Source organism: Pleurodeles waltl, chromosome 2_1 (assembly GCF_031143425.1).
Source record: "Pleurodeles waltl isolate 20211129_DDA chromosome 2_1, aPleWal1.hap1.20221129, whole genome shotgun sequence".
Taxonomy (NCBI): domain Eukaryota; kingdom Metazoa; phylum Chordata; class Amphibia; order Caudata; family Salamandridae; genus Pleurodeles; species Pleurodeles waltl.
Window position 1 is genome coordinate 384,708,354 of NC_090438.1, and position 25,214 is coordinate 384,733,567.

Below are 25,214 nucleotides of genomic sequence, written 5' to 3' on the forward strand. Positions count from 1 at the left end.
CCCAGGCTGCAATCCAGATGCCTCTTGATGCACTATTGGCATATTAGTGTCCTCTTCTAAAAGAGACACTTCATCTGTACTGAGAGTGGATCCATAATCTGATGACTAAACTAGTACTTCCTCCACTGATGCATAGTCAGTCGTAGAAGAATGGTCAGAGGAAGATTTAAAAAGCAAGCTAACAACCTTCTGAGTGGTAATCCTCTGGCTAGCCATAATCCCTACTAATAAAAGTAATCCTACAAATAAGTCAACAGTAACCAAGCCGGTGTAAGTATTAAACACCCTGTGGCTTTACCAGACATAAAGTAAAACTTCTGCCATATAGTAATCAGGAAGGAAAAGTAAATCAATACAAAGCACACAAGGACCTATATACTCAAAAAATGATACCACTCACTTGCCAGAGACAGCAAGACTGAGGATCAACTGCACCTACTCTGCAGTGACACAACAAGCACCAAAGAAGTCCCACTGGAAAGGAAAATAAATACACATAACACAAGGCAATAAAGAACGTGCACAAATCAATAAGTTAGTTTGGAAGACAATCACACAAAAAGCTAAAGATTCAAACATTAGTACAGCATTCAAAAATATATATAAATAGACAAAGGATACATATTAGATGAAAAGACAAACTACAGATATACCAAAGCTGCACCCACAAACAGGATTCATTAACAAGACAAAGGAAACGATTGGCTGTACAATAAAAAAGAAATAAAAATTAGAAGGACTAAAAATGATAAAACAATATCAATCAAAAGACACTGATATTACCTCAAAAGAAGGCATGACAAAGGCAAAAAAGACAAAACCAGATGGAAGTAAACCTTACCCCAGAAGCAGATCCCCCACCACATACACATTCCCAGGTGACTCAATTGTTACTACCCACCCTGAGGCCCAACTAATCCACAAACCAAACAATATGGCCACTAAGGGGAGCTGCCCTTGCCCAAGGGGTTGCTGCCCCTTCAATCATAATCCATGGTGTCTAGTAGGCTTTAAGGGGGGTAGAATGAAAAAATATGTCCCCCCAAAGGGGTTGCTTCACTTCAAACACAATTATTCACTGGTGTCTAGTGGGCTTCGGTCCCCAAGAGGGCAGATTGGCCTAAAAACGGCTGATCAACCCTCTGGGAGGGGGAAGTAAAAAAACATTGTCCCCCACGGAGAGCAACCCTTGCCCTGCCTACAGTTTCATTACATTAAAACCTTGGTGTCCAGTAGGTTTCGAACCTCCCCCCAGGAGGCAGATCAGCTGAAAAAAAGGCTAAACTAACCCCCATAGGGGGCCAAACACAGATACAAAATATTTCTGCCATCACGGGAGTGACCCTTGCCCATGGGGTCTCTCCCTCAAAATGTTTCAAATAAAATCTCTCCTGTCTAGTGGGTTTTGAACTCTCCAGGGGGCAGATCGCCTGCAAACATGGGCAAACTAGTCCCCAGGACGTTGAAGCACAGAAAAAACATTTTGCTCCCTAAGGGAGCTACCCTGGTCTAGGGTGTAGCTCCCCACAAATTTAACAAATACACCCCTGGTATCAGTGGGATTCAGTCATTCAGCGGGTGTGGGGGGTGATCAGCCAATAGCTCAGCTAGCCCCTGGGAGGGCCAAAACACAGAAAACACATGTTGCTTCCCCAGGGAATGGCCCATTCCCAAGGGGTTGCTCCCCACAAATTTATGAAATAAAATCCCTGGAATCTAGTGGGTTTTGACCCCTCCAGGGGGGTAGATCAGCCAAAAAAACAGCCAAACTAGCCCCCAGGGTGGCCAAAACACATGTAGCATTTGTCCCCAGGGGAGCGATCGTTGCCTAAGGGGTCGGTTCCCCAAACTATAGAAAAACACAACCCTGGTGGTCTAGTGGATGGATTCCTGCTCCACGATCTCAACCCTACCCACAATCATGGAGAGGGAATCCATTACAAACATGCAAGGCTGAAAGGAAAAACTCTTTCCTTTCCCCATGTGTCTGTTTTTTCAGGAAAACACCCCCCCCCCAGCCCCTCCTGGGAGAAAAACTCACCATTCTCCTGATGCCCTTATGCCCTGGGGGCCTGGAAGCAAGTGGCTTCCAGTGCATCCCTGGTCCTCTATGATGATGATGGCGTGCTGGGTGCCCGCTAGGGTCATGAGATCGCTGGGGAACGGCCAGGCAAAGCAGAAGAAACTGCCATCCATGAGGGGACATGTAGAGAGGCGGCCCTCGGGGAGAGCACTAGTGCTTCCCCCATGGGTGGGAGCTAGGATGACTTGGAGCCATTCTCAGCACACACACACTGGTGCTAAGGACAGCTCCTAGGTGTCCTCAGCCCCAAAGGGGTTACATTTCAATACTTTTGTAGTCAATGTTTCTGTTATTTTCATAGGGTTTTATGATAATTGATATTATAGTTATCAATACGTTTGTCATATTATTGTGCCACAGTAATTTTGCACATGTTAGAACTGACATTCTTGATGTGGTTTCCACCTGACTTTTTACCTTCTGACCTCTTGTCTTGCTATGATTCTGGGCACTTTACTACTGCTGACCAGTGCTAAAGTGCATGTGCTTTTTCACTAAAACATGGTAACATTGTCCTAGCCAAAATTGGCATTTTTTTATTTACCTTTAAGTCCACAGTAAAATGCACTACCTGTGCCCAGGGCCTGTAAATTAAATGCTACTACTGGGCCTGCAGTACTGATTGTGCCACCCACATTAGTAGCCCTTTAAACATGTCCCAGACCTGCCACTGCAGAGCATCTGTGTGCTGTTTAAACTGTTGACCTAGAAAGTTAATTCACCTTCTAAACACTAACCACAGGGAGTGTACAGAGGTAATGTAACTACCAATAAATTCCTCTTCAGGGTTTTGATGTGGGACCCTATAGGTCAGCATATATAGAATATATTGTGTTTTTAATCCTGTCAGGGGGACCGTATAATAAAGATTAAAGTGGGAACCCATGAGACATTTTAAAATTCCAACTCCTGTATCAGATCCCTGACAAAGAGGAGATAAAACCTTAGAACAAAAACGTTTCACTCATGATGTTGGTCTCCACCTGAGCATTGCAGCATGTTCTATGACGAAGCATGGCACAACAAAGTGGGTGAGGGCAGTATTTTTTAAACCTATAGGGTCCCCCACCAAAATTGAGAAGTTTCACATGTCCAGGTAGTGAAAAACTCTTAAATTAGTTTTTCACTGCTATGAGGTCTGTCTCTCCCGTAGGTTAACATTGGGAGTTCCTCATTGCATTTTATACGTGTAATTTTCAATTGGGACAAGATAGATATTTAGAGTTTGATGTCTCTGGACTCAGACTTTAAAACCACAACTTATGGTATAGTTGGATTTTAAGTTGCAAGTCTGAAAATGCCACTTTTAGAAAGTTGCCATTTTTTTAATTTAACCATTCTGTGCCTCTGCCTGTCTCTAAATTCACATCTGGGCTTCCTTCTAGACAGCCACACATAAAGGGAGCTTAGGTGTGCCTATTGGGCCATCCATATCCTGATGTGCTATTAACATAACGATGGCTCATCTTTGGCGGGATGGGAGGGAGGAACTGACACTTACACATGAATAGGCTGGGCCCTGAGCCCTCACAAAGGGTTACATTATACATAACACCCTGTAGTATCTTTGGAGCCAGGAAAGGAAGGGCTGGGAGTTTGTGCACTTCAAAGGCACAGCTGGGTATAAGTACTGGACCCCAGACACCACCAAATCAATACACTTATGTACCTGAGGACATTCTGCCAGGAAGAAGGACTGCTGAGCTGCTATAGGAACTGTCACTGTGCGAGAACACTGCTGGATTTTGCTGGACTCCTGCTTTACTGTGACTGCCCTGCTGCCCTCCTTGCCTTGGATTGAGAAGGACTGGACCTGCATAAGTACATGCCCAGAAACAAAGTGACTCCAAGGGCTTGCTGGCTTGCCCTCTGGTCTGAAGTCTAAGGGCCATCAAAGACTACACTCACTTCTACTACAGCTGCCGGTCTCTGCCAGCTGTGAGTCCTGCCCTGCCAAGTGGTGCCAATCCAGTCCTAACTACAATCAAACAAACGTTGGAGAAAGTGCATAGATGAAAGAGATGAAATGTATTATTCTAATTCCAGTCCTATAAACATGCAAAATGCATAAATCAAGGGGGTGATATTTACTCTTATAATAGCAATCCAGCTAAAAGTAGGGAAGGTTTATAAATAAAATGTCCAAAATAAATGTACTGCATTTTCTAACAATAACTTTAACCCTTTTGCTGCTAGGCCTTTACCCCCACAGTGCTAAGCCTTTGTTTGGCTATTTGGGGTAGTTTTGCATAGGCCCCCATAACCTTTTGTCCACATAAGGTATCCACACCAAATGTGTGTCCTTTTTTTTCAAGATCAGGGTGATTCTACAGGTACCCAGGGTTTGTGGATTTCCCCTAGAGGGGACCGTAAAATTTACCTAAATGCAGCTATATTTTGGGGGCTTTTTTGGAAAAGTGGGAAAAAAGTGCTGCAGACGAAGGCATCTGTTTGCTTCCCTGCATATGGCATCAGCAGAGAGTTTGTGGTACTAAAATCACCATCTTCCTAGCTTTTAGGAACAAGCTGACTTGTATCAGAAAAACTAATTTTTCAATACAGTTTTGGAATTTTACTGAGACATAGCCCCTTTCTCTTTTTTCTATTTTGTGTGCTTTCTTCCAGTTAGTAGTAGAAATGGGTGTGAAACCAGGGTGAATCCAGGACAGCTATACATTTCTGAAAAGTAGACATTTTGAATTCACCAAGGGATCATTTGTGTAGATCCATTAAGGTTTTTCTATAAAAGTAACAGTTGAATTAAAAAAATATTGAAATTGAGTTGAAAAACAGCCATTTGTGTCTAAGTTTTCATCTGTAACTCCTACTAACTATGGCAGATTTTCAAAAGCAATACATTATTGCGTCCACTGGAGTCGTATGTTCCCAGACCCAATTATTGAGCTGCACCTTGCAATGATTTTTCATTGTGTACCGGGTATACACTGATTAGTTTGGTAAAATATAAAGAGTGAAAAATAGGTAGCAAGAAAACATATGTATTTCCTTAATGGGCAGAAGATATGGAGCTTAGAAACAGTGGTTATTTGCACATTTCTGAATTTGGGGATACCCTTAAAAGCATGTGAATTAGAGGACATTTCTCAAAATGACTTCTTTCTTACACATTGTTTTACATTTGGAAGGCACAAATGCAGAGAAGAACAATTAGCATTAACACTTGTTCTACTATTCTGTGTTACCCTAATTTTACCTCACTTGTGTGGGTAGGCCTAGTGTCCACAACAGGAAACGGCCTAAAACACAACATGGACACTTTTTTTGCAATGTGCTTAGCTTTGTATTTTGGGTTCTAGCTCAGCCAAAACCTCAGAAAACCTAGCAAACCTGTACATTTCTGAAAACTAAACACCCAGATGAATCCAGGATGGGGCGGCAAGTGTGGCCCTCACCAGGTTCTGATACCCAGAATCCCTTGCAAACCTTAACATTCATCTACAAAAACACATGTTTCTCATATTTGTATGATGGAGAGCTCTAGAATCTGAAGGGGGCCACAAACTTCCTACCACCCAGTGTTAGCCTTGTTCTCCCGATAAAAATGACACCTCACTTGTGTAGGTGGGCCAAGTGCCTGAGACAGGGAAGGGACAGAATCATGTAAAAATTGAGGGGCAACCAAAGCAGATCCAAAAGGGCAGTTTTTTCATGCATTTTTAGGCTGACTTTGCCTTGGGCATCTACACACAAGAGGCAGAGTTTTAATTTGTACAGGTGGGGCAGTGCTAGGTGGTAGGAATTGTGTAGATTCCTGCAGATTCCAGGAGTTTCCATCACAGAAATGTAGGGGAAATGTGTGAATTCAAGCAAAGATGGAGGTTTGCAGGGCACTGTGGGTAAGAAAATGGTGTAGGGTGCATGCAAAGCACACCACCCTGGACTTCCCCAAATGTTTAGTTTTCAGAAGCGTCTGAGTCTGGTAGGTTTTTCCAGGGAGCAGCGTACCCAAAGCTAAAAAGTGCGGCCACTCACCATTGTAAGTGTAACGATATTGGGAGTGAGCCAAGCTCTCCTGGCCTATTTGTAAAATCAACATCCAAAAGAGTCAAATGTCCTCTTGCTTGCCATTGGGAGGAGATGCCTTAGTCTGCAGGAGGGCAGAAAGACTGTTGCCCACTTCAGTTGTGGTGGCGGCATAACCATGCCCTCCCCTCTATTTTTGTTATTCCCCGGCATCTAGTGGGATGTCTTTGCACCCCCCAGGCTGATCAGGGATAAGTACCTCCATCTGCCCCCCATGGGGGCAGATAGACTGTGTCCCCATTTTTTGGGGTGTGGGAATGGCCATGCACATGGTGGGCAGTCCCCACCCCTCATTCTTTTAAACAAAAATTATTCCCTGGCACCCAGTGGGGTCTCTTTCCCCCACCCGCCCCTGGGGAGGCAGATCGGGGTAGTTATGCTATCTGTCCCCCGGGGGGGGGGAGAAAGACTTTGGTACCTATTTATGTGGGGTGGGGACATGGCTATGCCCAGGGTGGTGTCTAGTGGGCTTTCTGCCCCCCAAGTGATAGATTGGGCTAGTAGCCCCCAATCTGCCCCTCAGTGGAGGCAGAAAGACTGTGTCTATTTTTAGGAGGGTGGGGGCACTGCGTACCCCCATCCCCCTATGCTGCCAAATAATCCCTGCTGCTTAGTGGACATCTGCCCAAAAAGACTGTTCCTACGTTTTGGGATGGGGGCATTGTCTTGCCCCCTCTGGGCAAAACTTAACCCTCTTTCAAAACCTGGCATCTAGTGGGCTTTCTGCCTCCCCTCCCACCCTCCAGAGGGTAGTTGGCGGTAATAACTGTGAGAAAAGGCCTCTTTTCGAACATGGTTAGCCCCCATTGTTTGCCTGATGTTTGATGTTGTAGTAGTTGTAGTGCTCATGGCCCCTGCTAACCGGGTTCCCTGGGCCAGAGCTTTTTCCCTAAAACTGTTGTGATGCATTGGCACAATTGGATACACCCTTAAATACCACTATAAGTCCCTAGTAAATGGGTACCAGGTACCCAGGGCATAGGGTACTATGGGTAGGCCCCTGAGGGCAGCAGCACTGATTGTGCCACCCTCTAGGGCCATGCAGCCAGATGCACCCAGCAATGCCATTGCAGGCTGAGTTTCCTAGTGCAAACCTGAAACACATACTCAACATGACACACTGCCTATGTGCCCTGTCCACCATACACTGCATTTACTATGGGTAAGACAACCTTCTGGCAGGCCTTACAGCCCTAAGGAAGGGTGCTCGATGTTATATGTGAGGGCACATCTGCATGAGCAATATGCCCCCACTATGTCCTTGCCAAACCTGGGACATAGTGAGTGAACAGAGCAGCCAATTTAATACATGTGCTGGACACTGGAAAACATGAGTATTCCAGCTGCATATGGGCACTTTGAACGTTGGGTTGTTTGGTATCAGACAACTCAGAATGATAAATCCACACAGGTACCAGTATTGGATTTATCCCTACATGTACCATGGGGTCCCCTTAGAGGTGCCCCCTGCAAAAGCTAACTACCCTGGTTGCTGAGTGGTTCTATCCAGCCTGCCTCCTCCAGACCGCCAATATACAAACCTTGGGGGAAAGCCCTGACTCTCTGGTTTGTAAAACAATGCCCTTCCTGGGTGGGGGAGTTAAGACCCCCTCCCTCAGGAATGTGCCCTGCCCTGGCTGTGAGCTTCAAAGGCTTACTGCCCTTGAAAATCGACCCTGAGGCCTGCTGCTAGCCTGCAAGGCCTCCCCTTTTTAAACCCCCACTTTTGGTGGGAGCAAAGGCAGGAAACCAAACAAACGGTAGGAGGAGTGGCCCCATATGGCATGCATCACCCCTAAGGTGTTGCCTGCTAGGTGGACACTTCATTCCATTTTCCTCCATCTTAGATGGAAGGAAAACACCCAATCAGGGTTAGGGAAGTGACCCTTCCCACAAGAAGTGGTCACTATAGTCGGTGTAACCACTCAAAGGTAAGTGTCCCATTGAACACTACCAGGTACCCCCTAAAACGTCCACTAAATTCAGTATTTATTGGGCATCCCATGACCAAGAAAACAACTTTAAAGGACACAAAGAAGACCAGCACAAAGGGGAACCAAGGCAAGAGAACTGTGAAGCTGCTGCACAAAGAAAAGGCGCCAAACCTTGCTTGCTGTACCCAGGACCCAACAATCACCACTGAGGAGCTGATGGACAACTGGACTGACCTCAAGAAAGCCAGAGGACCAGCCAAGGAACCAGCAACCCAGTGAGGGTCACTTAATTGAGTGACTGCTTACTCTTGAACCGGAAGTTGCACCCAGACCCAACAACACACCAACAACCACAAGAACAAATCTTGCAAGTGTGCCAAGTTTGGTGGCACTGCACTCTCTAGTTGCTGTACCTTACCAGTACTCTGGGTACTGGTCAGCTGACAACAGATACCAGGAAAACAAGCTCACCTGGAGCTGAAAAAAGACCAGAAGGAAGCCTCAGTTAAGGGGATTCAGGAACACCCTGGATCTTCCACCAGAGTGCCCCCCTTGTCCCTCAAGTGACCCTGAAAGAGACTTACCTCCAGATCTAAAGGGCAACTTTGCACACAACTTCTGGATCACCAATTCGTTCTGCACCTGGCCGCCCTGTGCCCTGCAAAGAAGAACCTGCTGTGCCCCAAGGTCCCTCACCCCTTGTGACCTCGATACATGAAGGGAACCCCAAGGAACCACCTCTATACTTATCTGTGCAGTGCTTTTCCAAGTGGTCCCCCGCATTGGCCCTGCACCAGCTCCAGAGACTTTTGCCAGCTGCTCCCACCGGAACCGGGAGCCGCCCAAACTTCTCCAGCTGGCACAGTGTGCCCAGTGATGACCTCGACCAATCTGCAAAAGTAAAACGTGGTAACTCAACTGTATGATTTTATATTTATTTTTAAACATGACTTTCCATTGATTCCTATGGTGCATAATTATGCACAGAAAGACTATTTTCTTTAAATATCTAATATTCATACCTCCAGATTTTAATCATCTTGGTCTTAAAATATGTATAAAAATCTGAAGTATTTTTTTAAATTGGACTCAAGGTATTCCTTCGAATGTGGGAGTTTCATGATTGATACTGTGAGTACAACAAATGCTTTGCACTCCTCCAAGATTGACCTAACTGCTACCATAAAAATTAGAGCATTAGGTGATCTAGTTTTTATCTTTTTAAACCAACATGTGGTTGCCTGGATCCCCTACACAGTGCACCTAGCTTTGCACACTACATAGAGGGCCAGCTTCCTACAATAACCCCGTCCGGCCCCCGGGGGGGGAAGAACAACTGTTCCTGATTATGGGGGTGGATGGGGACATTATCTTGTGCATTCTGTGCAGCCCCCCCATCCTTTACGAAATAAAAAAAGTTCCTGGTGGCTAGTGGGCTTTTTTGCCCCCCCCGGGGGGGAAGATTAGGGGATATTGCCTCAATCTGCCATCTGTGGGGGGGCAGAAAGACTGTATCATTTAAAAAAATTAAGGGGGAGCAAAAGCCCTTGCCCAAGGGGCCGCTCTCCCCACCCTGGTGGCAAAGTGAGTGGATCCCTGATTGCGGATCGCCTTCCTGAGATGATCCCCAAGTAAAATTCCACTAGAGGAAGGTATCATTGGTAAGGGGAGACTGTGTCCCCATTTATTTGGTGTGGGGGAATGGACATACCCATGGTGGAAAGCTCCCACCCCTCTGTTTTTGAAAAATAATTAAATATTCCCTGGCATCAAGTGGGCTTTCTGCCCCTCCAGGGGCTTTTCAGTGGTAATTACCTCCATCTGTCCCCAAGGGTGGCAGAAAGACTGTGTCTCAATTTATTTGAGATGGGGAATGGTCATGCCCATGTTGGGCAGCCCCCTCTTATATCAAAAATAATCCCTAATGTCTAATGGTCAACCCCCTTCATTTAATAAAAAAGTCCCTGGTGACTAGTGGGCTTTCTGGCGGTGATAGATTAGGGGCTACTGCCCTTATCTGCCACCTAAGGGGGGCAGAAAGACTGTATCATTAAAAAAAATTAGGGAGAAAAAGACCTTGCCTCGACTGACCCCCCCTCCCCTTGGTGGCCTAGTGGTGTGGATCTCTGCTTGGGGGTCCCCCTTCTGAGGCGATCCCCAAGCAGGGTTCAACTAGAGAAATGTACCTTTGGAAAGGGGAGACTGTGCTCCCATTTATTTGGGGTGGTGAAATGGGGACACATCTTACCTTTCCAAACGGTGCCTCTTCCATTGAAATCAGTGTTGAGGGGTTTGAGATAGGCCCCTGAGCACTGAAGAAAATGAAAGCAAATGAGCTGATTGGCTAATTTTACTTTAATTTTCTCCTGTAATGATGCTGGCGCGAATGGTGCGGAAATCATCTTTTCAGGGTGGGGATATTTTTAGCCTTAAAGCTCTTCCACAGCAACTAAGGCTAAAAATATCCAAATTAAATCCCTCTGGTGCCCGTACCAGAGGAATTTCACATGCCTTATGCGTGGATGGCTAGGAGCCATCCTACACCTATGAGCACTGCGGCTAATGTAAAAATTACATTAAAACACTACCCACCCAACCCCCAGAAATCACCTTAACACATAACTTAAACATTAAATAGATATTTACAAAACTCAAAAGACATGAATACCACAATTAAAATATATATTTTTATTTAAAATGTAAGAAAAACATTTAAAATGTACTTTTCATACATTTGCATTACATAAGATTTAAATGAAATACTACAGATGAAAAACTTACCCCCCCCACAATTACATTTCAGTCTACTCAAAGAAGTTATGGCCCAACAAACCGTAGGAACCCAGAATAAAATCAATTTTTTCAAACAAAATGTACATGTATTTAAAATTTAGGCCCATATTTATACTTTTTGATGCAAAACTGCGCGGAGCAGTTTTGCGTGAAAAATATTACCGCCGGCTAACGCCATTTTGGTGCACCGTGCGGGCGTCATATTTATACTTTGATGCACGGCGGCGCAAACCACAGGTGGGAGTCATTATCTTTGACGCACACCGCGGCGTCAAGTCGTAAAGGAAAACGACGTTAACGCAGCGGAAATGACTGTGGGTCGATTTACGACACCGCAAACCGGATATGTGCCGTTTTGTTTTACGCAATAGCGTCATAAAAAACTGCAAACACTGCCATTTCACCAAAGGAGAGCCAAAATGGATCCCAGATGCAACTACAGACCCCAGGAAGATGACAGCAGACCAGGAACCAGACAGGATGTCCCACAAAAGAACCAGGACACTTTTAAGAAGAAAAGAAAGTGTCGCTTTAGTGCAGAGGAGCAGGAAATTCTGGTTAAAGAGGTGACGGAACACCAGCACCAACTGTTTGTCACATCAAAGTTGCCAATCAGTAGGAGAGAGGCTATATGGCAACAAATTGTCGACAAGATTAACAGTGTGGCTGAAGTACGCAGAACTGTCATCGAGTGCAAGAAACGTTGGCATGACTGCAAGCGCAGGACCAAGGAAAAGATGGCCAGGAACAGGAAGGCAGCACTGCAGACTGGAGGGGGGAGTCCAGCACACCAGGAGGCCCTGGATCGCATGGAGGAGATGGTCGCAGCCGTCATCCCTGAGGAGATCGTCACAGGGATTCAAGGACAGGACAGCGCAGACTACCAGGAGACAACGCACATGCAGGGTAAGTTGCATGGGGAATTAAAATGCAATAATGTCATCTACAACCGGGGGGATACCAACCACTAAATGCATGGAAGTCATCTAATACATGGAGTGGCATAATTAAAGGGGCACGGCAAGGGGGCATGGCCCGTTCTGAGAAGACCTGGGGCACACCATTACACAACATCAACAACAGTCCCATGGGGGCATGCTGTCATGCCAACGATGGATCAAAAGGAAAGCCATGCAAGGAGGGAAGGCCACTACGTCAAACTGACATCCCGACACACGTCAGCCAACATACCCCCTACATTAACTAGGGCCCTATTAACAACCTCTAGCCATACCGAAAACTGGAATGTAACTGCGACAACAGTTGCCACTACCACCTCTGCTCTGTGTGCAGCTCAAGTAGCCAATGGCAGTAACCTCCCCATGGATCATACATATCTAAATTAGGGGGTGAGGATGACAACTGCAACAATCCCCAGAAACAAGACAAAGGCCCCAGTACTCTCAAATGTCAATGCCCATAGTTGTCGCAAACATCAGCCATTGTAAACAACAATAGGAGCTACACAGCACTAAGGACACACCCATGCTGCAAATGTCAGGGTCCATCCTGTGCCTGGGTAACAATGCAACATCACAAATGTCATACTGCTCAGACAACATCATTGAGGAGGGGACACATGTAACTGGTCACTGAAATATACCTGCACAGTTAGAGGATGAAATAGGACACTGATACGATTATCAGGGCAATCCAATGTAACACACATTCCCCAACATCAGCAGGACACATTGCCAATGTCAACATCCATATCGGATCATAACCTTGCCATGCATAGGATATGCCACATGTCAATTACATTTAAGTGGATGTGAAAGATCAGAGATTGGGGCAGGTCCAGATTGTTGAGTGTGCTGCCAGGGCCATCAGTACACCCACAGCCAGTGAAAGGTCTCACCTTGAGAATGGATGTACACAGAGGGTTGAGTAGGAAAAGAAGGTGGCAATTCTCTATTTGGCATAAATCAACACCTAGAGGCGATGAGGCTGACAAGTCTGATAACTCAATAACATACATGTGACACACAGGTGGGCCATAGGCCTGGAAGAATGCCCATCTGAAGGACTGGAGAAATTAACACAAAAAAAGATCACAAAGTGAATACAACAAAAGGCAGGCACGTCACATCAAAATTGCCACAACACAGACACACTAATTGTACCCTGTTTCATTGCAGAGGAAGATGGATCTCCTGCTGATCTGCCTGTCCCAGATTTCCCTGATGACATGGACGACGAGCCGATAAACATTCCCAAGGAGACTATCCAAAAGGTCCTTGACACCCTCCAGACCCCACCTTCAGTCACAAGGAGGAGCACAGAACAAGCAGCCATCGCAGAGGATCCACCCACCACTCCAATTGTAAGACCTGCCAGCTCCAATACAGCTGAGGACTCAGACGACACTGGCACCAGCTTTGAGAGAACTGTAGTTGGAGTACAACGGGAGCTGGCCATGGAGGTGCGGGTGGGGATGCATACTATGGCAGCCAGCCTTGAGGGTATGCATTCGTGCATGATGTCATCTGCAGATCAGGCAGCAGCTATGCTAGCCCTAACATCCATACTGCAAGGACTACAAGAAACTGTCAAGGAATTCACCACTGCAGTAAGGGAGTTGCCACAACACCTCGCACCCCAAAACCTTCCACTGCATGCACAAATGCAATCATGACTCCCTAAGGGCCGACCTGGCTGCCTACCATCATGATGTGGCTGCTATTCTCAAGAACCAGCAGGCCCTCCTTGCTGCAGTACTGCCCTTAAGACCTTCACAGGGAGCAGCGACCGGGATGTCTGACTCCACGTCTTCTAACACTGAGGTGTGTGTTGGCCCTTCACAACCAACAGCAACAAGGACAGAGCAGGCAACACACACATCAGAAGAAGAAGACATGGAACAGATCACATTCCCAAGGAAAATGACCCAGAAGCACTAGTCCCTGCCACATGGCCCACATTTAGCACAATCATGGACAATGTACAGATAGCACTACAACACGTTTCAATAAATAGCACTTACACAACAAACCTGTCTCTGGGTAATGTGACATATCAGCTGTGAAGTAGATAACTGAAATGTGCCTACTGTCAAATTACGTAGCTTGTCAATACAACCGTCCTGATAATATGTAATCAGAGAATTCCGCACAGTGCCCATGATTGCATCATACTCTGCCCATCCTGAGGGACAAATCTGATGAAGTGAGAAAGCATACACCACCATGCTGTGTTGGACAGAAGAATGCTTCCTCAGGGGATAACTAAGTCATCAAATAGTGGCCTCAAAATGTTGTAAACATGCAAAAATAACACAATAAACATGCCACACTAATCTAAGTAAACACTACAAAAACTGCATAAATGAAGGTGTCTGAGTTAACATACAACTAGGTAATCATGCCGAACTGTGTCACAAATGATGTATGAGGGTCATGAAGACAAGAATACAAGATTGCCAATGAGAACTCATCTTATAAGTGTGTGCTTGATCATCACACTGCAGTCAGACCTAAAACTGTTTCCCCAATACCAAGTCTGGAAGCACTGTTTGTGACTTTGAAAACACACTTATCAACAGAAACACATTGGGATCCATATTAACTGTGATTGGTGGTTGCAACGAAGGGTTGACACTTTGCAAGGTAGCTCTGGGCTAGCTGCCAATCGTACAGCTCAGTTGGGATTTGTTTGTAGCATAGGACACAGATGTTATAGTACAAAATTGATGTACACTGAATCCAAACCCACGATCAAGTACCATTCAACACATACAATTAAGGGGTAACCAAATATTTATTAAATGCTAATCACAGATGAGGAAACTGAGGGAAAAATCTTACCTACCCTAATCTACCCTGACTACTCATTACCCACAACTGTCCCTAACTAACCTAAGCTACACTTACTTATCACATGTAACAAAACGTTCTAAACATCTACCCCCGACCCCCCTTATGAGACGGGACACATGGAGGACAACACATACTAACTTAAACACACACTATACTATCCTGTACAAATATATATATATATTTTTTTTTTTAACACACAAGAACCCCAACATAGCCCCCCACCCACCCACACACACATGTAATAAGTAAAAATAGAAACAAGCAGGCCCCCCCACCCCACACCCACTAACACTAAATCAAATCAAATCAAATCAATTAACATTTATAAAGCGCGCTACTCACCCGTGCGGGTCTCAAGGCGCTAGGGGGGAAAGGGGGGGTTATCGCTGCTCGAACAGCCAAGTCTTTAGGAGTCTCCGGAAAGCGGAGTGGTCCTGAGGCTGGTGGGGAGGGAGTTCCAGGTCTTGGCCGCCAGGAAGGAGAAAGATCTCCTACCCGCCGTGGAGCGGCGGGTGCGAGGGACGGCAGCAAGTGCGAGGCCAGCGGAGCGGAGGGGGCGGGTGGGGACGTAGAAGCTGAGGCGTCTGTTGAGGTATTCCGGTCCCTTGTTGTGGAGGGCTTTGTGTGCGTGGGTGAGAAGACGGAAGGTGATCCTTTTGCTGACTGGGAGCCAATGCAGGTGTCTCAGGTGGGCGGAGATGTGGCTGTTGCGGGGTACGTCGAGGATGAGGCGGGCCGAGGCGTTTTGGATGCGTTGCAGGCGGTTTTGGAGTTTGGCTGTGGTCCCGGCGTAGAGGGTGTTGCCGTAGTCCAGGCGGCTCGTGACGAGGGCGTGGGTCACGGTTTTTCTGGTGTCGGCGGGGATCCAGCGGAAGATCTTACGGAGCATGCGGAGAGTGAGGAAGCAGGCGGAGGACACGGCGTTGACTTGCTTGGTCATGGTGAGAAGAGGGTCCAAGATGAAGCCGAGGTTGCGGGCGTGGTCTGCGGGGGTCGGTGCGGTGCCGAGGGCCGTGGGCCACCAGGAGTCGTCCCAGGCGGACGGGGTGTTGCCGAGGATGAGGACTTCCGTTTTTTCAGAGTTCAGCTTTAGGCGGCTGAGCCTCATCCAATCTGCGACGTCCTTCATACCCTCTTGTAGGTTGGTCTTGGCGCTGGCGGGGTCCTTGGTGAGGGAGAGTACAAGTTGGGTGTCGTCGGCGTAGGAGGTGATGATGATGTCGTGCTTGCGTACGATGTCGGCGAGGGGGCTCATGTAGACATTGAAGAGTGTCGGGCTGAGCGATGAGCCTTGAGGTACGCCGCAGATGATCTTGGTGGGTTCTGAGCGAAACGGAGGGAGGTAAACTCTTTGGGAGCGGTTAGCGAGGAAGGAGGCGATCCAGTCCAGGGCCTGGCCTTGGATCCCGGTGGAGCGGAGGCGGGTGATTAGGGTGCGGTGACAGACGGTGTCAAAGGCAGCCGAGGGGTCGAGGAGAATGAGGGCGACTGTTTCATCGTTGTCCATCAGGGTTCTGATGTCGTCTGTGACTGAGATGAGGGCGGTTTCCGTGCTGTGGTTGGTTCGGAATCCGGTTTGTGAGGGGTCGAGCAGGTTGTTGTCTTCCAGGAAGGTGGTCAGCTGTTTGTTGACGGTCTTTTCTATTACCTTGGCTGGGAAAGATAGAAGAGAGATGGGGCGGACGTTTTTCAGGTCGCTTGGGTCAGCCGTAGGTTTCTTTAGTAGGGCGTTGACTTCAGCGTGCTTCCAGCATTCGGGGAAGGTAGCAGAAGAAAAAGAAGAGTTGATGACGGTCTGGAGGTGCGGGGCGATGATGTCGTCGGCTTTGTTAAAGATGAAGTGCGGGCAGGGGTCCGAAGGGGCGCCGGAGTGGATAGAGTTCATGATGGATTTGGTTTCTTCCGTGTTGATGTGGGTCCAGTTGTTGAGGGTGATGTCCGGGGAAGCGGGTTCAGTGGTGTATGGTTGGGTCTGGTGTCCGAAGCTGTCGTGGAGGTCGCTGATCTTGCGATGGAAGAAAGTGGCGAGGGATTCGCACAAATCCTGTGAGGGCGTGACGGCGTTGGCGCTGGCGCTGGGGTTGGAGAACTCTTTGACGATGCTGAAGAGTTCTCTGCTGTTGTGGCTGTTTTTGTCTAGTCTGTCGGTGAAAAAGTTCCTTTTGGCAGTGCGGATCAGGTGGTGGTGTTCGCGTGTAGCGTTCTTGAGGGCGGTCATGTTGTCAGCGGTGTGGTCCTTGCGCCAGGCCTTCTCAAGGGCACGACAAGTTTTCTTTGATTCTTTGAGGGTGTCAGAGAACCAGAGAGGTTTTTTGGTGTTGGTCTGTCGATGCGTGCGTTTGAGGGGAGCAAGGTTGTCAGCGCAGTTGGAGATCCAGTTTGTGAGGTTGAGAGCTGCGTCGTTGGGGTCGGTGGTGAGGGTGGGTTGGTTGGCGGCGAGAGCGGAGAAGAGTTGCTCTTCAGGGATCTTGTTCCACTGTCGATGAGGGATGGGTTGAGTGCGGAGGTGGGAGGTCTCGCGTCGGAATGTGAAGTGGACGCAGCTGTGGTCGGTCCAGTGTAGGGCAGAGGTGTGGCTGAAGAAGACGTGTTTGCTGGCGGAGAAGATAGGGTCGAGCGTGTGTCCGGCGATGTGGGTGGCGGTGTTCACCAGTTGTTTGAGGCCGAGGTTGGCGAGGTTGTCGAGCAGGGTGGTGGTGTTGGGGTCGTTGTTTTGTTCCAGATGGAAGTTGAGGTCGCCTAGGAGGATGTAGTCCGGTGAGGCGAGGGCGTGCGGGGAGATGAAGTCGGCGATGGCGTCGCTGAAAGAGGCGCGAGGTCCGGGAGGACGGTAGACGAGGGATCCTCTGAGGGTGGTCCTTGGGTCGGTGCGAATCTGAAAATGCAGGTGTTCAGCGGCGAGGGGGGGGTCTTCGGTGGAGGTGGTGACGCTGATGGAGTCTTTGAAGATGATGGCGACACCTCCTCCTACTTGGTTGGTGCGGTCTTTTCTGGAGATCTTGTAGCCTTCGGGGATGGCGGGTAGCGATGTCTGGAGCAGAGGAGGCGTTCATCCATGTCTCCGTGATGAAGGCGACGTCCGGGGCTGTGGAGTCCAGGAGGTCCCAAAGTTCAACGGCGTGCTTGTGGACGGAACGAGCGTTGATCAGGATGCACTTGAGGTGGTTGATGGCGCGTGGGCTTGTGGTCGTGGTAGTTGCGTGGTGGAAGATGCGTTTGCAGGAGTTGCAGGCGAAGGGTCCATGGGTGCGTTTGGGGTGAGCTAGGAAGCAGGTTTTGGAGCGCCCTGGGTTGAGGGCGTGGAGGGTGGTGGGGTCGTAGCGGATCAGCGGGGTTTGGGGGAGCTGGGGACCAGGGGTCGTGGCGCTGGGCGCGGGCCAGGCGCAGACGGGCGCAGACGGGCTTGCCTCTGGCGCGCCTCCGGCGCGCCCGCTGCGCAGTCGCGCAGCGGCCGCCATAAGAGGTAGGGGGGGGGGGAGGGGTCAGCTGGGGGCGAATGGGAGCTGGGGGGCGGGGGCGTGCAGGAGGTCGCGGCGGGAAAGCGCGAGGGAGGGGGGAGGACAGGTAGAGTGAGAGGAGCTGGGGGAGGGGGTTTAGGGTGGAGGAGGGTGAGTGTTAGGAGGTTTGGAGATTAGGGAGAGAGATAGGAGTAGGGTTGTGAAGATAGGGGAGGGGGGGTTGTAGAGGTGGGTGAGGGAGAGAGGTAGAGTGAGAGGATAGGGAGATAGGTAGTAGAGGGGGTGGCGGGAGGGGGGGAGAGATAGAGAAATAGATAGAGAAAATAGATAGAGAAGTCGATAGATAGGGAAATAGATAGATAGACAGATAGGTAGGTAGGAGGAGGTGGAGAGTGGGGGAGTTAGATAGTGAGATAGGGAGCTAGAGAGATAGGAAGATAGGAGGAGTGAGGGAGGTAGATAGCGAACGGGTTAGCTAGGGGTGAGAGAGGGGGAGGCGAGTGAGGGAGGAGGATGAGGAAGGAGCAGGAGGGCAGGCTCGGGGGAAGAAGACGGAGGAGGTAGAAGAGCCGAAGACAGGAGAACAGAAGACAGAAGAACAGAAGACAGAAGAACAGAAGACCGGAAGAGCAGAAGACAGAAGAACAGAAGAACAGAAGAACAGAAGAACAGAAGAACAGAAGACAGAAGCACAGAAGATCGGAAGAGCAGAAGAACAGAGAAGAACAGAGAAGAACACAGAAGAACACAGAAGAACCGAGAAGAAGAACACAGAAGCACCGAGAAGAACAGAGAAGAAGAACACAGAAGACCGGAAGAACACAGAAGAACAGAAGGGAAGAACAGAAGAACAGAAGAACAGAAGAGAAGAACAGAAGAACACAGAAGAAGATTGCAGAGGGGGAGCGAGGAGGAAGAGACAGAGAGGAGGAAAAGAAGCAGGAGCAGGAGAGAAGGTGAGTGGCGCGGGGCAGGGCGAGGGGCTGGGAGGAGGGGGGTACTTACAGTTAGGTGGGTCTCAGGAACACAGGAACTCGGGAACTTGGAGGAGCTGCAGCGGCAGGGGGAGCGACCTACCCTTGGGTCAAGGGTCGCTACCACTGTCGCGCAGCGGCCGCCATAAGAGGTAGGAGGGGGGGGGAGGGGTCAGCTGGGGGCGAATGGGAGCTGGGGGGCGGGGCGTGCAGGAGGTCGCGGCGGGAAAGCGCGAGGGGGGGGGGACAGGTAGAGTGAGAGGAGCTGGGGGAGGGGGTTTAGGGTGGAGGAGGGTGAGTGTTAGGAGGTTTGGAGATTAGGGAGAGAGATAGGAGTAGGGTTGTGAAGATAGGGGAGGGGGGGTTGTAGAGGTGGGTGAGGGAGAGAGGTAGAGTGAGAGGATAGGGAGATAGGTAGTAGAGGGGGTGGCGGGAGGGGGGGAGAGATAGAGAAATAGATAGAGAAAATAGATAGAGAAGTCGATAGATAGGGAAATAGATAGATAGACAGATAGGTAGGTAGGAGGAGGTGGAGAGTGGGGGAGTTAGATAGTGAGATAGGGAGCTAGAGAGATAGGAAGATAGGAGGAGTGAGGGAGGTAGATAGCGAACGGGTTAGCTAGGGGTGAGAGAGGGGGAGGCGAGTGAGGGAGGGGGATGAGGAAGGAGCAGGAGGGCAGGCTCGGGGGAAGAAGACGGAGGAGGTAGAAGAGCCGAAGACAGGAGAACAGAAGACAGAAGAACAGAAGACAGAAGAACAGAAGACCGGAAGAGCAGAAGACAGAAGAACAGAAGAACAGAAGAACAGAAGACAGAAGCACAGAAGATCGGAAGAGCAGAAGAACAGAGAAGAACAGAGAAGAACAGAGAAGAACACAGAAGAACCGAGAAGAAGAACACAGAAGCACCGAGAAGAACAGAGAAGAAGAACACAGAAGACCGGAAGAACACAGAAGAACAGAAGGGAAGAACAGAAGAACAGAAGAGAAGAACAGAAGAACACAGAAGAAGATTGCAGAGGGGGAGCGAGGAGGAAGAGACAGAGAGGAGGAAAAGAAGCAGGAGCAGGAGAGAAGGTGAGTGGCGCGGGGCAGGGCGAGGGGCTGGGAGGAGGGGGGTACTTACAGTTAGGTGGGTCTCAGGAACACAGGAACTCGGGAACTTGGAGGAGCTGCAGCGGCAGGGGGAGCGACCTACCCTTGGTAGACTAACTAAACTAACAGCCTATACTAACCTAACACTAAGCCCACTAACTATAAGAACAAGGAAAGAGGAGGGAGAGGAGGGAATCATGTCCATCAAAAAATGTCTAGAGGTTGGCCTTCCGGAGGATCCTCTTAATGGACTTAACCCACCGGTTAATGTGCCGCACATCCCGGCTCAGGTGGCTCAACTTGCGCAGCACTTTGTCCATCTTATGATCCATTCGGTTGAAGGCTGCAGGGTCAACAGATGGAGCAGTGGCAGTCTGGGTACCGGTGGAGGAGGTCTGTGTGGGTGTGGTGCCAGGCCTAGTGGGCTGTCCTGCACTGGTGGCAATGCTGGGGCTTGGAAGTCCAGAAGATGTCGGACCAACAGTGGCAGCTGTGGGTGGGGCCACCTGGCTCGGATTGGTGGTTGTGCTGGTGATGGCTGTGGTGGGCAACGTAGGCCCACCCTGTGGGAAGGCTCTCCATGCCCTGGAGGCCCATTCATGGCGATATCGCCGGGCCATCCTCTGGAACCCCAACTCCACCAGCAGGATGTGCTGATATCACATGGCCCGGCGGTGAAATTCACGGACCTGGTCTGGAGTCATGTTAGCAGCTGTGAAGACAAATGCAGATATTCTACATTAGTAACTGCATTGTGTGAAATGGCATAGCAAGTTTATCAGACATTACATCTACTGTACTTGTAACAGCTCATATCACAATACAGAGCGTTGAATGCCCCTGAGGAAGTACATGGCAGGCCAGACTACAAAGGTCACATCACACAAAGCACATCCATAACCTGCAAGATGGGTAATAACTGTCTTTGACTTGCAATCTGAGTTCTGCCAGTTATCAGCTAAGAATCATGCTGTATATCCTCTGCCAAGACCTGGGCTACAAATGTCAGTGCACGGAAAGCAAAATTAAAGCCACATGGTCTGCAAGTTGTAACTGGACTTGCCAGTATAGTACCAAGTGCCAAACCTGAGTGTGTATACTAGTTTGCAACCAAACCGTCACTTATTCACATATGTGTGTAACATACTGGTAGCATCAGTACTAGGTACCCCATTCACAAACCCATGGCCGTGTTTGAGGGGGGGTGGATACACAACTATAATTTGCCAACAACATGTACACCGAGGAGTGTATAGGAAACTCCACACATGTTTGTCTCTACAGACACACCACAGGTAAGGTCTATCTACAATTAGGAGTCAGCAAACCCTAGACCACTCATAGTGTCAGACATGTCAGGAAATGCAGAACTTGGTACACAACATATACTTCCAGTGAGACCTGACTTACATCAGACACAGAGTTGCTAGAACACCCATGATCATGAATTGCATGCACACCTAGGCCATTGCACTCAGGTTCCACAGACTTGTTGCACTACATGTGGAAGTACATGCTGCTAGGAGGTTCTACCTACGGTTTCAAAATAACATAGGTAAATAGGGAAGCAGATGTCTATTGGAAAGCTATTTGCTGTACCAATCTTAGAGAATGTGGGTCTGACAGGCTGACTAAATTGGGGCTGACTTCCATTGCGACTTTTGGTGATACAAGTGTCATACACATGACCAACCCCTGTACTCTCAGTGGGGCCTACAGGGATGTCCTACAATCCCTACATGATACCATTGGATATGCATTGGCCAACTCAAAACATGTAAGAACTGCATTCCCACTCATGGAACAAGAGAAAAGCTTGCCCAACGCATCACACCGTGCTATGCGTCCAACTCACACGAGTCCATAACCAGCAAACACAACACATAACATATCAACATAACAGACATATCAACACTTACTGGAGTGGTCGGGGTCCTCAAATGTTGCCACCTCTCCCACAGTGTAGGGTGCCGGTCCACCTGTAAGGTATGGAAGGAAGAAATGTGCTCAAAATCTGTGAACAGTGCAACAATTTCATAAACATATACAATGTGTAGGCTGAATAAGGAAATGGCAGCCATTCAGACATGATGGTACTGCATCTGATATATCACGGCCAACTTGTACATAGCATTGGTCTCCTATGACAGTTACACACATATCTGCACACGTACATTGGCCCTAACTATCATGTGGTTGCAAATATGCCCCATAATTGGTGAGCAGTAAAAAATATGGAGTGTAATCGTCTCATCATGTGCATCCAAGAGAGACATCCAAAGCCTGGTTACTTGAGGACTGCATTACCAGTCAAACATGCCTTGTGGCCATGACACATTTATTGCACATAGGTCCAATGTACAGAGGGAGGGGTAGGGACTTTTGTAAACCATCCTGTTGTTACAGTTTATTCAATTGATGTGGCCCAGCTATGGTGATTTGCACCAACCATGGAGATGTGAGGCCATGTGCATACACTTGGACTGCCATCCATATTTGGATTGTGGCTCAACTAATTCCAACAAACATCTTAAGATGTTAGCCGAGGGCACCTTACACCTTTTCACAATGTTTTCAAATTAAGAACTGACATGTATAAAAAAAGATCAAGGAACACAATAGTCCCACACATTCATAGTACTTCTGTGAACGCTTTCCTTCCACACTCACCAAACTCACATGAGACATATATCTGAGCCACTTTGCTATTATCAATTGACGTGAAGGCAGCACTCATTTTCTGCATCATGTAGTGATTCTAAAGTCAGTCTAGCAATTGCGTCAACAAAGATGGCCTAAATGTTGGTACATCTGTACTTCTCTGTCAATAGTACCCTATATAGACATGATTGGCTCCTATTTTGTTAGCTTTTCTGACAACAAGGCCGCACCAATTTCCTTCATGGAAAAGTAACCTGTAAGTTTGCTGAGCACGTGCTACCTGACAGCTAGCAATTGTGATCCTTGCCATAGTGCATCAATGATATATTTCCCCAGCATTACACACAGTCAGCAAGTTAGCTGGCAGACATAGTACAAATCATCTGATGTCACTACAGAGCATTTAATCGTGCACATTAACATAATTTGTACTCACCAACAGTGCAACCAATCTTGATTCCCAGATGGTCCAAGAGATCCTGCTCCCTGGTGATGAGGTCAGCCCACAGGTGCTTCAGCTGGTGGTCACTCCTCTGGCTGGCATACACACGCTGCAAATAATTCAGCACCTTTCCCCACCGGATTCTGCGCACCTCTGTCAGATACCCCTGTATCACCCTGCCCCCTGCCTGGATCATGAGCGGCAAGAAATGCGTCAGAAGCCAGATGAACCCCCCAACTCCTCTTCCCCCATCTTGCCAAGACATGGCCTACCAGACATACTTAGAAGTGAAATGGAATAGGGGTAAAAGAAATAGAAAGGGGAAAAGGGGGAAAGTAGGGGTACAAAGACAGAAAAAAAGTAAACCTAAACACAAAAAGAGCCCAACTATCCCTAAACTATCACTACCCACAACAGACCCCCACAAACAAGAAAAACCCAAGATAATTGGACAAATGTAGACAAAACACAGTAGTACAGTATACACCAACAATATTTATTTCACGAATTGACAATACAGATAGCACACAAGACAAAAACAGCACAAAATCTCAGGACAACACTCTCTACACAGCCACACAGTCTAGGAGGATCATAGACTGCAAAGTGAAAGTGAAAGTACACCCACTGTACATGATCTGTAAACAGGATATCCTATTACATCACTTCCTGTATGAAAAGTCCCGCCTTTTTCGCGTTATGCGTCATTTTTTGTTTACCAAAACTGTATTTGCGTCTTTTTTTTGATGCACAGAAGTGAAAATTATCCCGCATCCACATAATAGTACATGGACTGTACAAATATCTGGATGCTGGCTAAATTTCACTCCTGTGCGTTAAAAAAAATGACGCAAATACAGTTTTGGTAAACAAAAAATTACGCATAACGCTAGGGATGTCAAAATTACAGTGCATTAACTGGTTTGGGGCATTTTTACTTGTTTTTTGGTTATGTTACATTTGGGACACATCAGAGATTGGCTAATTAAAGACAGTATGGTGTTGATGGTGTATGTTCACATGTGTGACATCATACTGCAGCGGAACATGATCCACTACTCCCTTCACAGTATTTTTACAGTTGGCTGACGCATTAGATGGTCATAAGTGTGGCCTACATATATGTGTTGCACAAATTGGGCATGTTTGGCATAAGGATAGGACAGGAATGTGACGCACGTATGTACAATACCTAAATGCCTTTGGCTCAAATTGTGTGTTTTGGCAACTAATGTGTTGGTTGACCAAGTGTGTGTGTATCACATGAAGTATAATTGTACATATGGTTGTATGAATGTGACGTCCATGTGCCCAATCCTTAGATGCAAGTCATATTGGAAATGAGCGAGGGCATGTGTTAGTCATACATGTAACAACACCCGTGAAGTGTACTTCCAAGTTTTAGGGTCACGTAGACACCACATGTGACATAGCATGCACCAGATGGATGGCAGACGCTTGTTCATGCCAATGGTCCACATTTTCTACATCCTATGTCCTAGAGTATTGGTAAGAGCTTCGTAGGCACTACATGGAGAATCACACAGTGAGTCATAAACATGCATTGAGGAAGTGGGTACCATGTTGTTTGCACAGACAGACAAGGGTGAATTGCAAATGTATGATGACACCACAGTTGAGGCCATAGAAGTGAGCCCCAACTATCAAGTGACTGTGGTGGACCAGCATACAAGACAGCACGTGTCCACTTATTTCCAGTGATCAATTGCACATAGGTGTCTTGTTCATGTGTGTGGTCCAATGATGATCCTGTATATTTTTTGGGGTGTAATTTGTCACAGTTCGGTCCAGAACTCATCATAAGTCAGTGGCAGCTATCCCTGTATCTACTGAGTATCCTTGGTTGATCAATGTGAGTAAAGTGGATGTGGACATGTGAACCAACACGTGGTTGG